Source organism: Schistocerca cancellata, chromosome 2 (genome assembly GCF_023864275.1).
Source record: "Schistocerca cancellata isolate TAMUIC-IGC-003103 chromosome 2, iqSchCanc2.1, whole genome shotgun sequence".
NCBI classification, from domain to species: Eukaryota; Metazoa; Arthropoda; class Insecta; order Orthoptera; family Acrididae; genus Schistocerca; species Schistocerca cancellata.
Genome location: NC_064627.1, coordinates 599,520,178 through 599,536,982, shown reverse-complemented (window position 1 = coordinate 599,536,982; position 16,805 = coordinate 599,520,178).

The window sequence follows — 16,805 nt, the reverse complement described above, 5'->3', positions numbered from 1 at the left end:
TAAGCGCCACTTCATGGAGCCCCACCACACTGACCAACGCAGCCGTGCTGAAGGACGTGCGCAACTCCCAGGTAACCATAAAAAATGTCACATCTCAAACCCCACCAATACCGCAATCATCCTTTCCTCCAACAGCTGCTAAGAAAACTACAGAACATCAAAACACCGACATGTCTAGCAAATAAACAATTTTTTCAGCCTTCAGTTGCAAGGTAATTTTACTCGTTTACCTAGGTTTCGATTCCAGTAATGGAATCTTCTTCAGAACAAAAAATGAAATTATTTTGTGAGCCAAACACTGGCAATGTCACAGATTAAAAATTAAAACATTAAAGACGCATAATCATAAGATTATGTCAGTCAAAATTAAAACCATTAGGGCGAACGTAGACGGAGCTGCGCCGGCCATATATCAGGACCACACGTAAGCGGCTCGAAAATGTTTTCGAGCCGCTTACGTGTGGTCCTGATATATGGCCGGCGCAGCTCCGTCTACGTTCGCCCTAATGGTTTTAATTTTGACTGACATAATCTTATGATTATGCGTCTTTAATGTTTTAATTTTTAATCTGTGACATTGCCAGTGTTTGGCTCACAAAATAATTTCATTTTTTGTTCTGAAGAAGATTCCATTACTGGAATCGAAACCTAGGTAAACGAGTAAAATTACCTTGCAACTGAAGGCTGAAAAAATTGTTTATTTGCTGTACATTTCACAGTTGCTGACACGCTGCAATATGTTAAACCGACATGTCTCCCACTACCACACCTAAAAAAGAACACAAACTGAATCTGATGACACTTAGCATATGGAAACAACTCCTTTCCCTCTAACATTTCGCACTTTCACCTACACTTTCATTCTCTCCTACCATGACTCAAAGTTCCTCAAATCTAAATCGCTCGCCAATGAAATCAAAACATATCTACCAAGCATCACATCGAAGGAATCACCCCAATAAAGAACTCTGTCTTACTAAAGTTCCTGAATCCCAACTTCCACACTAATCTCCACTTCAAAATTCATCACACTACCTTTAGTTCCAAAGCCTCCTTAACATGTCTCACCACCACACCCAGAGCAAAACAACTTGAACCTTCCCATTGTCGTCTCACCATTGCCACAGTGATCATAAAGGTCGAACTTGAGACCATGGATGAGGAAGTGGCATCTGAATTGAACGAGCACCTCGCTTCAGAAGTCTGAAACGCCTTTCAGGTCTATAGTGATCTTTGACCAACCTACCTCGCCCATATTTTCTCTGAATCGGCCACCACCCTACTTCATCTCCTTAAAGAGGGAACCCTGATATACTACCACCGCCACAGTTTCAATTCTCCCAGATCCCATCCTCAGTCCTGATGCAGCCAAAAAATCTCCGTTACAACGATCACCTTACTGTGGATTGTAAAAACTTACATACCTGTCCACCAGCAAAGTTTTTCATTTTATTAAACAGTCCCTAATCAAAAATCCCCTCCTATCTGCAACACATGAAACATCTCCCACTGTTAAAAATGCAAAGCGAAGCCACAACCTACAATATCTAAGCTCACTGTGCCAATTTGTTCCTCGGATACCCCCATTAACCCGAACAGTTCCTTCCATCCTACTCCTACTGCTGAAGATACTATAAGTCCAACAAAACTCCCTTGCTGTCCTCTCCATCTTCTGTCTCAACATCCAAACTACCTGCTCCCAAAACCATGTCCACATCGTCTTCACTTGCCTTGACACGCTTGTTTGAGCCTCCTCTGGTATTCAGACAAGTCGTACCTCTCACGATGGCGTGACAGCGCTAAAAAATCATGTGCCACAACATCCACTCGCTACCCACCACTTAACACCTTTCATTGCATACCCTATCCGAACACAACATCCATACCTTTGCCGTTTATGAAACGTTCCTCCAGCTCTATCACATCATCTAAACCTCTCGATAGACAACCACCTTTCTGTGGTCACAGATGGAGTTGCAATTGGCCACCATAGCCTTTCCAATACTCCCACAGATAACCTTACATTTACCCTCTTTTCCCAAATCCTAACCACTACCTGGGCCACCACCTACATATGACCTAATCTCCCGAGCCCCTACGACATTCTAACCGTCATACATCGTACCCTTTGCACTTATATTATTGCCGTTGATCTCAACATCCATAGCAGATCGCTCACAGAATTCCAGTGATGGAGTCAGTTAACTGACTCCGTGCTCTGTGACGTTGTTCACATCTCACATCACACCAATCCTCAAAGACACACTGCTCTAGTGTCTTTCTATCATCGCCGAACCTCCTTGGACATCTCATTGCAGAAGTCCACGATCCAATTGAAGGTGACCACCTACCTGTACTCCTCACCATCTATTACACACAACCTCATCCCCTTGCACACCATCCAAATCTCCAGCCAAACGTTATCCAGGACTACTCCTGAACCAACAGGAATACCTACCGGCAATCCAAAGGAACACTTAGAGGAAGCCACCCCCTGATCTTCCAGAAACCTGATGATATCCGTGATTGCACATCCTTCCAGCAGCACACCTTGTCACACACTCTATCCACCACATACCTACCAAGGGCGTATATCGTTGTCCCAGATCTCACCCCCACAAACTCTAATACTCCTCTGAGAATCCTGTTGTGTGTACTGCTCCTTCTTGCAGGCTCGTGACCGGGATATTTTTACCACCAGCAAATAAAGTCACACATCAGGAATTTATTAAATGAAATAAAACGACTGCACTAGAGCCAGATATGCACCAGATTCGACACCATACTCGAAATTAACTCTTCCAAGTGCTGGAAAGCATTCCATCGAGCCACTGGCAGTTAGCCCGCTTCTCCTCAACAAACATCCCTTACCTGACAATCTGAGCAAAGCTAAACGTTTTGCATCCTGTCCCTCTGACATCTTCTCCATGACGACCCTAATTTTGATTACTCAGTTTTCCCCAACGTCCACAAACGTACAGATACCGCTGTCCCATCCCTAGCTCCCAGCTTCCAGTACTTGGACAACGTACCACAAACAGAATTAACTACACCAATCAAAGCACACGACATAAAACAAAAACCTAAAATAACGCAACATTTCCCCTGGTCACGGCATTACTTATCGTCACCTTAGAGAATGCCCCCTCTCCTTTCTATTAATTCTTGCTACACTTTACACCTCCATCCTCTCCAGAGGTTACTATCTCAACATTCCACCTTCCTCACCTCTGTGTTTAGCAAGGTATTTTAATCCATTCTCTCCCTACGCATCCAGGAGACTACCACCCCACGTTTCCATTAAACAGTGTGGCTTTTGTCCCAATTTCTCCTCTGATGACCAGCTCCTGCACCTCACTCATCCCCCTCCCCCACCCCCATCCTAGCAGATGCACTCCAGTAAATCCGCTATATTTGTCTCCATCGACCAAGAGAAAACCTACGACAGTGTATGCCATTCCGGTATCCTTTTCAGACTCCAGACTTACGCCATTCCAATTAAGTATGTGTTCCTTATCACATCCTTCCTGTCTTCCCGCTTATTCTTTGGGACCAAAAACAATACCAACCTATACCCTCCATCCCACTGCAAGAGTGCCGAGTGCCCCAAGGCTCCGTTCCTTCTCCTCTCCGTTATCTCCTCTACGCTGCTGAAATGCCCAAACTGCCTCCACCAGTTCACGTCCTTCAATATGCTGATGACATCGCTTTCCTCACCCTCTACCCTTCACACCAGAAATCAAAACGTTTCCGCCAAATCCACCTCAATCAGTTTACTTCCTATTGTAAAGAATGGCTCATCAAGATTAAACGTTCCAAAAACCAAGCAATAATTGCAGCACTGAGTTCAAGGAAGGGGATTTGTCCACTATTTTATGGTGTCTGAGTTAAGAGCTGTGCGGCGTATACGAGCGCATTGACTTTATTTAACGTGGAAACGAGACTTACTGCACACTGTCTTTATGGGAAAATTCCAGAGTTAAATTGGAAAAGGGGGACTTGTCATTTGAGAAGTTCTATTATTGACAAATCTCTGTTCTGCTTGATGGGAACAGTGCAGCGCACTCGCTTTTGTTTGTGTGGAATGGTGGCAAAATGGCCGACAGCAGTAGTGTTAGTGAGAATCAACGTTCAGAATTGGTTCGAAAGAAATGTAGACCCGAAATTTGGAAAATAAATATTTTGAAACTGAAGAAAGTAAGTGGCGAAGAACATGAAATTTTGGAAGAAGAACTTGTTACATCAAACTAACTGGTGCAAACTACAGGTAATAATGTTTACTAAAATGCTATGCTTACATAACAAATATACCAGGTTATCTAATTCTGTTTAATTATTGATATTTACGAATCATTTGTACTTTTTCGTACTGATGTTGCCTTAAAACCTACTTATATTTCATTTAGGAGAAAAAGAACCATGAAGTTCACGACGCCTTATTCGTTCACATGCCCTCATTTCGGATACACGGCTGAGTGAGGGCTTAAAAGATCAATATCAAATAGTGATTGCCGTCCTTTTCCTACTTACAGAAACAAAATAAAACGTTTCAGTAAGGTATGTGATGATTCAAACATACAGTTATTTAGAGACTTTAACAGCATGAGAAGTAAGGATGCACAGGGCGCTTACCTAAGTTCTTTCATAGTGCCTTACGTATCAAGACCAAGAAGCTACGGGTTTATAGTTTCCAATGCCAACCAAGATCAGCAGACTATTATTATGAAGCGAGTAGTAAATCAAGAAAGTAATATATTATTAGGCAGAACAGAAAAGTCAATTTTATTCTATCTGACATTAATTTTGGTTTCCAAAACGCTGTTTTGTGCAAAACGTAATTTGTAGCACATCATTGCATTAGGAAGCGCCATTTGGAAAGACTGTGTCGACTTACCGAGGAGGGTATGTGTTCGCCATTATTCGAGGAAAACATAACCAACAGCATAAGATTCCGGAGGACATCCGTGTTTTATTAGAGCAGTTTATTATTTCATTTCCGTACAGTTTTGCGCATTACGGCAAATCGGCGTGATACTTGAAGACAAGCGGGCGATGAAGCAACGGTGACGATGATTGAGGCAAAAATGGCAGTGGTGGCCTGGCGATGACTGTCGATGACCAGCGGTGACGGCAACGTTTGGATGTGTCGGTGATGACCGGCGAAAAAGGCGATTCTGGCGGAGAAGGCGATGATATGTAACAAGGACTGGCACCAAACGCAATGACTAGTAGCCAAGGCGACGAACATGACGGGCAGCAAGGCCTGCCAGTAATGGTGATGATGTAGACGGTGGAAACTTTTCTCTATCGAGATTTTACACATGTGAGCAATCCCGGGAGTTACGACCAAGTTGAAGAGGGGTTCCAATCCTCGGATACACACAAAATTTGTCATACCATTATTGTCATTTCATTTACAGCGCTTCATACGGGCGGGGAGATGGCTGCCACAGGATGCAAGACGCCGTTCTTTGGCCATATGAGAGAAACAAGTTTGAAACACGTTATAAAACAGGTCAGTGCGGTTGAAAAAAATGCATATTTCACATAATGAAAAGACAGAGATTCGGATGCATAATTAAAAACATAAAATGGTGAATGAATATTTCACAAAAGATAAAAGCCAGAGGGGCAGTTGCTTAAGTTAAACGTAAAAAGCCGCTATTGGCTGATTAAAACAGAGACAGCGAGATGAGTAAAGTGATAAGTTGGCCTAAACTGCCAGGAGGAGGGGTACTGTGGGAATGTAGCAGTAGGGGTAGTGCGTGAGAGGGTGTTCCTGTGGGAAGATGTTTTGAGGAGGAATTCTTGAGAGTGAAGAGGGGTGCCGTTCCGTATGAAGCCTTACGATGTGGGTGGAGAGGAGTGGAGAGTAAAGGATCCCTGACCGGGGAAGGTAGGGTGGTTTTTGCTTAGATTTGGCAGGAGGGGGTATAGGAAGACAATTAAAATTTCGTTGGGAGAGGATGTGGAGAGTGTGGAGGTGTAGCGTTGGGGCAATGTGATGGTAGAGGGCGGCAGAGTACCAGGAGCAGTGGGTAAACTAGTGGGTGGATAGTGTTGAATTTACGAGTAACGTAGGATATTCGGAGGTGCACTTTAAAACACAGACCGCAGCGCATGTACAAAGCGCGAAACGAGAGCATTACGAGAGCTGGAAGTCCAGCGACGCAAACTTGTAGTTAATTCAATACAGAAAAAAATAGTAAATATTGTGAGGTTTTATAAGGTAAATTGTAGCTCACATTCATTATTATAATGGATACAAGAACAGTGATGAATGAAATCGAGCGGAACGAGGCAGCAAAGGGTGCACCGAGAAATGTCATGGAGCCCAATTGCGGTTATCGAAATGAATGCACAGGAAACACCAAGGAACGGCAATTGGCTTACATGGAACACCACGCGTAAGTAAACGAATAAATAAGATAGTGAGCCCATCACAAATTAAATAGGAGATAGAGCAGGGAACAAATGAGGAAGCTTACGTTGAAGATAGTGGTTACGCAAATGAATCGTTTAATGCGTTTAGCTCGCTGCAAATAAGGAAAAAACCAACAGAAACACATGAAGGCAGAGTAGAGCAGGATACTGAAAAACCATTAATGATGAAAGACGTATTCAAGCTTTTGTCCACACAAATTAGTACCTTTAACAGTAAAACTAAGGCACAAATTAGTGAGCTTGATAATCAACTCAAAACACAAGCAGTGGTATTCGCAGTATTAATAATCAACTGAAAACTCAAGCTGAAGCCATGAAAAACACAGTACGTTAAAATCTGTTAACAGAATGAAAAACTAGTCAAAACATAGGCGTTTTGAGACCTATAATGTAGGACATAACTGCCAGTGCTGTCACTATACCGTGGCAGATCAATAATGCCACAGAGATGTTTGACCCAGGAATCGTGAAGATCCGCGAAACGGCAGAACCTCCAGTGGCAACGAATATGGACGGAGATTCACATGGAAGAAGAACTTTTCTGTCTGAAAACCGAAATGTAGAAATGAGATCGACAGGAAGTGCAAAATGGCTAAGCAGGGTTGGCTAGAGGACAAATGTAAGGATGTAGAAGCGTATATCACTAGGGGTAGGTGTAAGACAGATACTGCCTACAGGAAAATAAAAGAGACCTTTGGAGAAAAGAGACCATTTGCGTGAATATCAAGAGCTCATATGGAAACCCAGTTCTAAGCAAAGAAGGGAAAACAGAAAGGTGGAAGGAGTATATAGAGGGTCTATACAAGGGCGCTGTTCTTGAGGACAATATTATGAAAGTGGAAGAGGATGTAGATGAAGACGAAATGGGAGATACATTACTACGTGAAGAGTTTGACAGAGCACTGAAATACATAGGTCGAAACAAGGCCCCGAGAATAGACAACATTCCATTAGAACTACTGACAGCCTTGGGAGAGCCAGGCCTAACAAAACTACCATCTAGTGAGCACGATGTATGAGACAGGCGAGATAAAAAATGGCTCTATGCACTATGGGACTTAACATCTGAGGTCATCGGTCCCCAAGACTTAGAACTACTTAAAACCTAACTAACCTAAAGACATCACACACATCCATACCCGAGGCAGTATTCGAACCTGCGACCGTAGCAGCAGTGCGGTTCCGGACAGAAGCGCCCTTGAACCGCTCGGCCACCGTGCCCGGGCCAGGCGAAATACCTTCAGACCTCAATATGAATATAATAATTCCAATCCCAAAGAAAGCACAAAAATTCCTGACAGGCTTGTTCCTAGCGGAAAAGTATTTCCTGTGGAACTATAGCACGTGATAGAAGTGTCGGAAAGATGTTGGCGACATTTTACCATATACGGACCATGGAAACATGTACAGCAGAGCAACGTTTTACCTATTGATCTGATTACGTCACTGCAATGAACGTTCGGTACCCGTTTTATCCGATTCACCCTTATTCGATAGGATTGGATACGATGGGTAAATTGATGCAAGTGAAGACGCGAGAGATATTGATAATATCTGAGCTAGTATGTGACTTGGGATCTACAGAAGTGTCTGAAGGAGAGCATCACCTCTTCTGCAGTCAGAGAAGTGCAAAGTGAAACACAGACAGGCGAAGTGTAACTATCGCTAGGTAAAGCAGAAGCAACGAAATGCTTGAAGGAAATATTGACTCCACAACCTCATATTCGGAAGTTAAGCACATTGGATCTAATTTGGTATGACAATGAAAAACTTAACGAGATAGCAAAGTTCTATGTAAGCAACAGTAGCACTTTGCTGAACGGTACAACTTGTGTGATAGCCCGGACGAACTTCGGCCTACCAGACACCGTCGTGGGTACGAATGTACTCCAACTAAGCCACTCTATGCTGCATTGGCCAAAGAAGTGTATCCATCACAAAATGTAACATATCTTAACAACACCCTAAATCATGACATCATATGAGCTTTAGATACACTAGTAGGAACACAGCAAGGGATAATTTCTGTGGGACAAATGTATCAATCAATTCAGCAATGTCAACGGAACCGACGACTAAACATAATAATATCGGCATTACAACCACGAGTTTTGCCGGGATTCTCATAGCAATTTGCGTACTTCAGTTGTGTTCAGAAATTCATTTACTGGACCTAGCGGCACAGCAGATACTTGTTGAGAGGTTTACTGACATAACGTGCAAATCGTAGAGTAAGAGAAACCGTAAATTTGTGATAACTTGTAAGGACAGACGTACGAATAACATAAGGAAACTTTAAAAAGGGTTATTCAAACCAGAACTTAACAATAATGGTATAGGATTAATGGTACAAAAGAAAGACCCATGTAGGTTATCTTACGTGAGCAAAAATGTTGGAGTAACTGGCACATGGTACTGTTATATATATGTAAATGTATGCGATTTTTGAAGAGGATAATCAGAGGGAATACTTTTAAGACAACTGTTTTGGAAAAAGAGAGGAGTGCCGCGTCACATGGTAATTTCAGTACAGAAGCTGAAAATTTTTAAAGTTCTACAGATCGAGCTCAGAGCATAGGAGCTGGTGTAGCATTCAGAATGTCAGCACGGCGTACTACCGACGTAGTAGTAGAGAGATACCAGGCTCCCTACGAGGAAGGGAAGCAAAAGAGCAAACACCGTAATTCAACATCGCTGGGCAGTGTGAAGTAACACTCTATAACTTCAAGTGCCAGAACACCACCGCAATAGTGAATCGCTGCAGAGAGGTACAAGCTCAGCGAGCGAGGATAATTATTGAGCAGAATAATTATAGCTCTCTTGATACTCAACAGTTTAAACTTCACATACATTTGATATAGGCCTAATGAAAGGGCTGATCTGGGCGTGTACTTAATAACGTTCTGTTTAGGCAACATGAGCGCCTTTCCACAAAATTACTGAACCACCACAGCAAAGCTCCGACCGCTGATCGTACCAACAACGGAGGAAAAATTTGATCATGTACCCAAGGCCACCACATCATAAGCGTGGACTATTTAAATAATGTAGCTTTCGGAACTCAAAGATAGATTCTATGACTGAGAAGACTTGTAACTCGGCGGCCGTCACTGCCGACCGATCACTTCATTCCGTTTGAAGGTCTAATCTTCACGACAAATGACTCCTGGACCACACAGCTGGCTATCCTCTCCTACGCACACTACTGGCTGCCTACAAGATTTCTAAGGTGCAGGTCCGTACTGTACTGCAGAACGGCAGGAGCTGCCCATCTCCACGTCGCCGCCTGCCGACAACACTCGCCCATGACAGTCTCACCTGCGGCTCTGCGGCTCTGACGTCACTACTCATTGACGGGGTGCGCAAGTGCTTCTTCGCTGCAAGCACAGGTACCCGGCCAATGTGCGAGGCTATGAAGGAGATTTATAATTTCGTAAACTCATCCTGGAAAATAAATGTTATTGCAGATGCCGCTGTGTCACCAGCCCCTCTGCTCGATACTCAGGACCAGATAATATTTGGCACAGAATTAACTAGAAAACAGAGGTGAACAGCATTAAAATCCTAAGTTCAGATTGGAATATTTATCGTAAGCATAGGTTAGTCACCAGTCGTAGTGGCATCGTTATTTCAGTAAGGAATTCGATAATATCTAACGAGGTTATCACGGATTCCGAATGTGAATTAATCTTGGTGAAGTTAAGCATCAAATGTCGGTAAAAAATGGTAATTGGATGCTTTTATAGACCACCTAAGTCGGGAGATGTACTCGTACTGCGTTTCAGAGAAAACTTGAGTCATATCATTAAAACTCCTCCTGATCACGCTGTTGTAATATGGGGTGACTTCAACTTCCATGTTATAAGCTGTGAGTGTCATGTTATTAAAACTGGTGCCAGAGACAGGGCTTCGTCTGACGTCATTGAGAATATCATATCCGAAAATTACTTCAAGCAGATAATTAGAGAACAAAGTCATTAGGGTAATGTCATGGACCTCCTAGCAACAAACGCACATTAACTTATCTAATCTGTTAAAGCAGAGGATGGTATCAGTGATCACAAGTCTGTAATAGCAGCTATGACTACGGCTATTAAAAAAACTTAGCGAGAGTGACAGAATACAAATTGTGAAGTATCTCTAAGACAGTCAACAGCAAATATTCAGTGCTGAGGAAGAAGTTGTGGAGTAAAAAGGAAAAAAAAAACTGAAATACATGATTCACCTTTAGACAATCGAACAATGTCTTAAGGGTTGCCAAAGACCCATTATGCTGTAATAGCCGTGTTATAAAACTGCTACGTAAACAAGGAGAGCCTCGTCACAGATTCAGTAGAAGTCAAAACGCACATGAAAAAACAAAAGCTGAACGAAGTGAAAGTGAGTGTAACGATAGCAATGAGAGAAGCGTTCAATGACTCTGAAAGTAAAATTTAGTCAGGCAATGCGACTAAAAACCCTAAGGGGTTTTGGTCTCATGTACAATCACTGAACGGGCCGAAATCTTAAATTTAGTCACTTAGTACCATACTAGCGCTGACATACTGAATTCTGTCTTCGGAAATTGTTTAACTGCGGAGTCGCAGATACTGAGCTAACCGACTGCGAAACAGAAAATCGCTTAATCGTTGTAAAGGCATCAGGATGGAATGAGACACCTCAGTTTTCTACAAAGATAATGTGGAAGTACTTCCTTACCTTCTAGCAAAAATTTATTGTAGATCGCTGGAGCAACGAAGGGTACCTAGGGACTGGAAATAGCTCAGGTCATTTCTGTTTCCAAGAAGGGTCGTAGGAGAAGTGCACATAATTATGTGCCTATATTCTTCACGTCAAATTGTTGTAGAAATATGGAAAATTTTTTTATGATCAAGAATTATGACACTTTTGAAGAAAGAAAATCTCCTCTACATAAATCAGCGTTGATTGCTCAAACAGGAGTCCTCCGAAACCGAGCGAACTCTGGTCCTCCATGAGACCATTAGCGCTGTGGACAACGGCACTCATGTTAATACTTTGTTCCCCAATTTCAGGACGACATTTGCCATCGTTCCACTCTACCGTTTAGTGAAAAAAATACGAGCTTCCCGGGTACGGAGCCGGCCGCGCTGATCCTAGATTCTAGGCGCTCAGTCCGGAACTGCGCGACTGCTACGGTCGCAGGTTCGAATCCTGCCTCGGGCATGGATTTGTGTGATGTCCTTAGGTTAGTTAGGTTTAAGTAGTTCTAAGTTCTAGGGGACTAATGACCACAGATGTTAAGTCCCGTAGTGCTCAGAGCCATTTGAACCATTTGAACCGGGTACCGGAACAGAGTTGCGACTGGATTCAAGACTTATATGAAGACACAATCAACACTCCGCTCTTAACAAACGGAATCGACAGATGTAGAGGTAATTACCGGAGTACACCAAGGAAATGTGATAGTACCGTTAGTATTTACGATATATGTAAATTATCTAGTAACAAATGTCGAATCTCCAAAGGGTATTGCCGAATGAAACGATTGTCTACAAGAAGGTAAAAACGCTATAAGACGCTACCGATTTGCAAAAGCACCTGATTAATGTTGCAGCGACTAGCAGTTGACCCGAAACGTCAATAAAAATGTGACATATTGCATGCACACAGGGGACAAAATCCATTGCCGTACAGCTACACGATTGAAGAAAAGTTGCTGGAAACAATATATATCGTAAAATATCTAGGAGTAACTATCCAGAGAGAGCTTAAGTGGAATGACTACATACAGTAAATACACTCCTGGAAATTGAAATAAGAACACCGTGAATTCATTGTCCCAGGAAGGGGAAACTTTATTGACACATTCCTGGGGTCGGATACATCACGTGATCACACTGACAGAACCACAGGCACATAGACACAGGCAACAGAGCATGCACAATGTCGGCACTAGTACAGTGTATATCCACCTTTCGCAGCAATGCAGGCTGCTATTCTCCCATGGAGACGATCGTAGAGATGCTGGATGTAGTCCTTTGGAACGGCTTGCCATGCCATTTCCACCTGGCGCCTCAGTTGGACCAGCGTTCGTGCTGGACGTGCAGACCGCATGAGACGACGCTTCATCCAGTCCCAAACATGCTCAATGGGGGACAGTTCCGGAGATCTTGCTGGCCAGGGTAGTTGACTTACACCTTCTAGAGCACGTTGGGTGGCACGGGATACATGCGGACGTGCATTGTCCTGTTGGAACAGCAAGTTCCCTTGCCGGTCTAGGAATGGTGGAACGATGGGTTCGATGACGGTTTGGATGTACCGTGCACTATTCAGTGTCCCCTCGACGATCACCAGTGGTGTACGGCCAGTGTAGGAGATCGCTCCCCACACCATGATGCCGGGTGTTGGCCCTGTGTGCCTCGGTCGTATGCAGTCCTGATTGTGGCGCTCACCTGCGCGGCGCCAAACACGCATACGACCATCATTGGCACCAAGGCAGAAGCGACTCTCATCGCTGAAGACGACACGTCTCCATTCGTCCCTCCATTCACGCCTGTCGCGACACCACTTGAGGCGGGCTGCACGATGTTGGGGCGTGAGCGGAAGACGGCCTAACGGTGTGCGGGACCGTAGCCCAGCTTCATGGAGACGGTTGCGAATGGTCCTCGCCGATACCCCAGGAGCAACAGTGTCCCTAATTTGCTGGGAAGTGGCGGTGCGGTCCCCTACGGCACTGCGTAGGATCCTACGGTCTTGGCGTGCATCCGTGCGTCGCTGCGGTCCGGTCCCAGGTCGACGGGCACGTGCACCTTCCGCCGACCACTGGCGACAACATCGATGTACTGTGGAGACCTCACGCCCCACGTGTTGAGCAATTCGGCGGTACGTCCACCCGGCCTCCCGCATGCCCACTATACGCCCTCGCTCAAAGTCCGTCAACTGCACATACGGTTCACGTCCACGCTGTCGCGGCATGCTACCAGTGTTAAAGACTGCGATGGAGCTCCGTATGCCACGGCAAACTGGCTGACACTGACGGCGGCGGTGCACAAATGCTGCGCAGCTAGCGCCATTCGACGGCCAACACTGCGGTTCCTGGTGTGTCCGCTGTGCCGTGCATGTGATCATTGCTTGTACAGCCCTCTCGCAGTGTCCGGAGCAAGTATGGTGGGTCTGACACACCGGTGTCAATGTGTTCTTTTTTCCATTTCCAGGAGTGTAGTAGGAAAACCAAATGCTAGACTGAGATCCATAGAAAGTATGTTAAGGAAATGTACCTTATCGACGAAGTCATTGTTCGCCCAATTATTGAGTATTGTTCATTAGTCTGGGACCCTTACCAGGTAGGACTGATGAACGAGGCAGAGAAGATCCAACTTAGAGCCGTGAGTTTAATTACAGAATCGCTTAACCAGAGATGCTCAACAAACTCCAGTGGCAGACATTACAAGAGAGGCATTGTGAATCACGGAGAAGTTTACTACTAAAATTTCGAGAGAATATTCTCCGGGAAGAGTCGGACAACACAAAAATGGTTCACATGGCTCTGAGCACTATGGGACTTAACATCTGAGGTCATCAGTCCCCTAGAACGTAGAACTACTTAAACCTAACTAATCTAAGGACAGCACACACATCCATGCCCGAGGCAGGATTCGAACCTGCGACCGTAGCAGCAGCGCGGGTCCGGACTGAAGCGCCTAGAACCGCTCGGCCACAACGGCCGGCGTGACAACACATTACAATTTCCGACATACAACTCGCAAAATGATGACGACGAGAAAATTTGAGAAATTAGAGGTAATACAGAGGCTCACCGACAATGGTCGTTCCTACGCGCCATTCGTGAACAGAACAGTAAAGAGGAGCGCAGTTGTTGGTACCAGAAATACCCTCCGCCATACACTGGCAGGTGGCTTGCCGATTATTGATATAGGTGTAGATTTAGAATGCATCGATGGATCATTGAGTGCGGAAGAAACGGATCTTGTGTAGGCCCTACAGGAACAACCTTCACAATGACACATTTGTTAAATTATGACAAGTAACTGACAATCGCAATGCCTATGTTGTGTTCGTAAGGAATGTAACATGTAAGGTCCCGAGTTCGAGTATCGGTCCGGCACACAGTTTTAATCTCCCAGGAAGTTTCATATCAGCGCACACTCCGCTGCAGAGTGAAAATCTCATTCTGGAATGTAACATGTTATTTTACAAAAGAAAAAATAATCACATCAGTTGTTACTACCTTTGTGGCAGATGTCAATGAAGCTGATCTTGTGTTACAGCAGCCTGAGGTCGTCTTGTAATTAAATGTAAATATGTAGGTGTTCACTATACTGTGAGCTAAGCAATTGAAAGAAAAAAGCAGACATTATTATGTTTTAAATTGTATCTACGCTATGACTGTTTGTATTCTTGCAGGGATACAACTGATTTTGACCTTTTTGAAATATAGGGTCATCAATGTAAACTTGGAGATGTATGTTGAATTTAGTTCAGAATATAGCGCTCCTAACTATACTCACCTAGAGTTCAGTGAGCAATAGTTTTACTGTAGATATACAAGACCCACTAAAGTGCGATAGTCCATTTAGCAGCCTACATGCTGGCTTCATAATAAGTCGTTCAGTCATAAACTCATTAATTGCTTATTTATTTATCTCTATTACCATGTTCTATATCCCAACCAAGGTCAAATTCTGCACCCTCAAAATATTACCTCTTGATTTGCCTAGAAAGCCTTATACTTCCACATTCGTCTTCCTGTTTGCACATGCATTCTCTAACAGCTAATTAAATTCTCAATCTCCGCTCAAAATGTAAGGGCATTTACGCAAATTCCATACCTCTTGCGAAACTGATGCCTGAACAACTGTGTGTCCCCACTGCTCTGCTGTCTCAGGCTTCTGTCGCACCTGTACAATATTCCATCACACTCCCAGCGCCACATTCTCTATGTCCTGTCCTAAGACTCTCTCTTCGTAACTCATAACTCTACGATGTAATCTGTCTACACTATCAGCTGTAGCTCTGCCTGCCACATTATTATATGGAGATCCCCGTACCCTTCCCAGCCACCTCTCCTTTTCAGCCTCCACTTATCTATCAGACGCATCCCATTTAACCATCATGCCATGCTCCCAGACGTAGATGCTTCCGCTCCTTCTTAACATTACGAAAATTGACAATCGAAAAGAAGCATCACCAATTACATAAGAACACCATTTACATCATTACTGGCTGTGAATTTTGTAAGAATAGCACCAGAAGAAATACATTTGTTGAATATTACTCTCATTTTTGATCGTTGTAAGTGTACAAAAGTGTATATTTTAATACAGTTCGCTGCTATGAGATTTCCCTGACTCCTTCCCTCGTCTCATCAATACGCAAAGAAACAATTAATTAAGAAAAAAATATCCACACTCAGTTCGTTTGTTTTCAACGCTGGCAAAGCGTCATCAACAGTCAAAAGATAACGACCCTGCTATTGCACGAGGACCTGCTTTGGCCACTGTCAACTGTGCTTGCTTACGACAACCCCACAAGTGCTCCACACTGCTATTCGGTAGTTGTTAAACACTCATTGGTGCTGACTGCAGCTCCTCTGCCCCCAACGGTCTGAGTATCTACTACTTGATCATGAGCTCATTTGTTGTCCACGATACAGAATAGGAGGAAACTTTTAAAGATGTATGTCCACTGAGGGTATATATCACAAGAATTTGCCCCACGTGCAAACATTCTGTTCCCATTGAAGACACTTCTGTATGAGGACCGTACCACCTTTCGAAGCACGTAACGAGGAATACATCTTACAGCGCTTTTACACAACAGCTCAACCGGTACGGCTGTTGTGCAACATTATGGCCAGGTGATGCCCCTAACATAAGTGAAATGTGCAAAACAAAGAAATAGTTCCAACTCATCTGTTTTAACCTCTTTTGTTGTTCCCTCATGTGTGACAGGTTTCGAGCACTGCCCGCATTTTCAAGCACATATTTAGAATAGTGGTGGATATATATCGCACAGGTATATTACGGGTAAATCCATAATGAACGTTGCAGCCAAATGACAGGTATAGGGTCATAGGTGAAGGAGCAATCCTGCACGAAAAACAGCATGATATGGCACAGTCTGTCTATACAATATTGTAACTACATAATTTAAGTTATCACCTAAGTATCTATGCCCTGGTTGGTCAATTCCTACTTGAATGTCCGTGTTCATGGCTATGCTAAAGTAGGCTAGCATCAGAACGATGGCAGCTCATGAGATTTCCTAATAAAATGAAGTACAACAAAAATAATCTGTCAAAGGCCTTGTCACGCTTTTTTGTATTATAGAGGTCTCACTGTTTCGAATTTGCTATCCAGAAATTGAGCATTTCCTCTCCT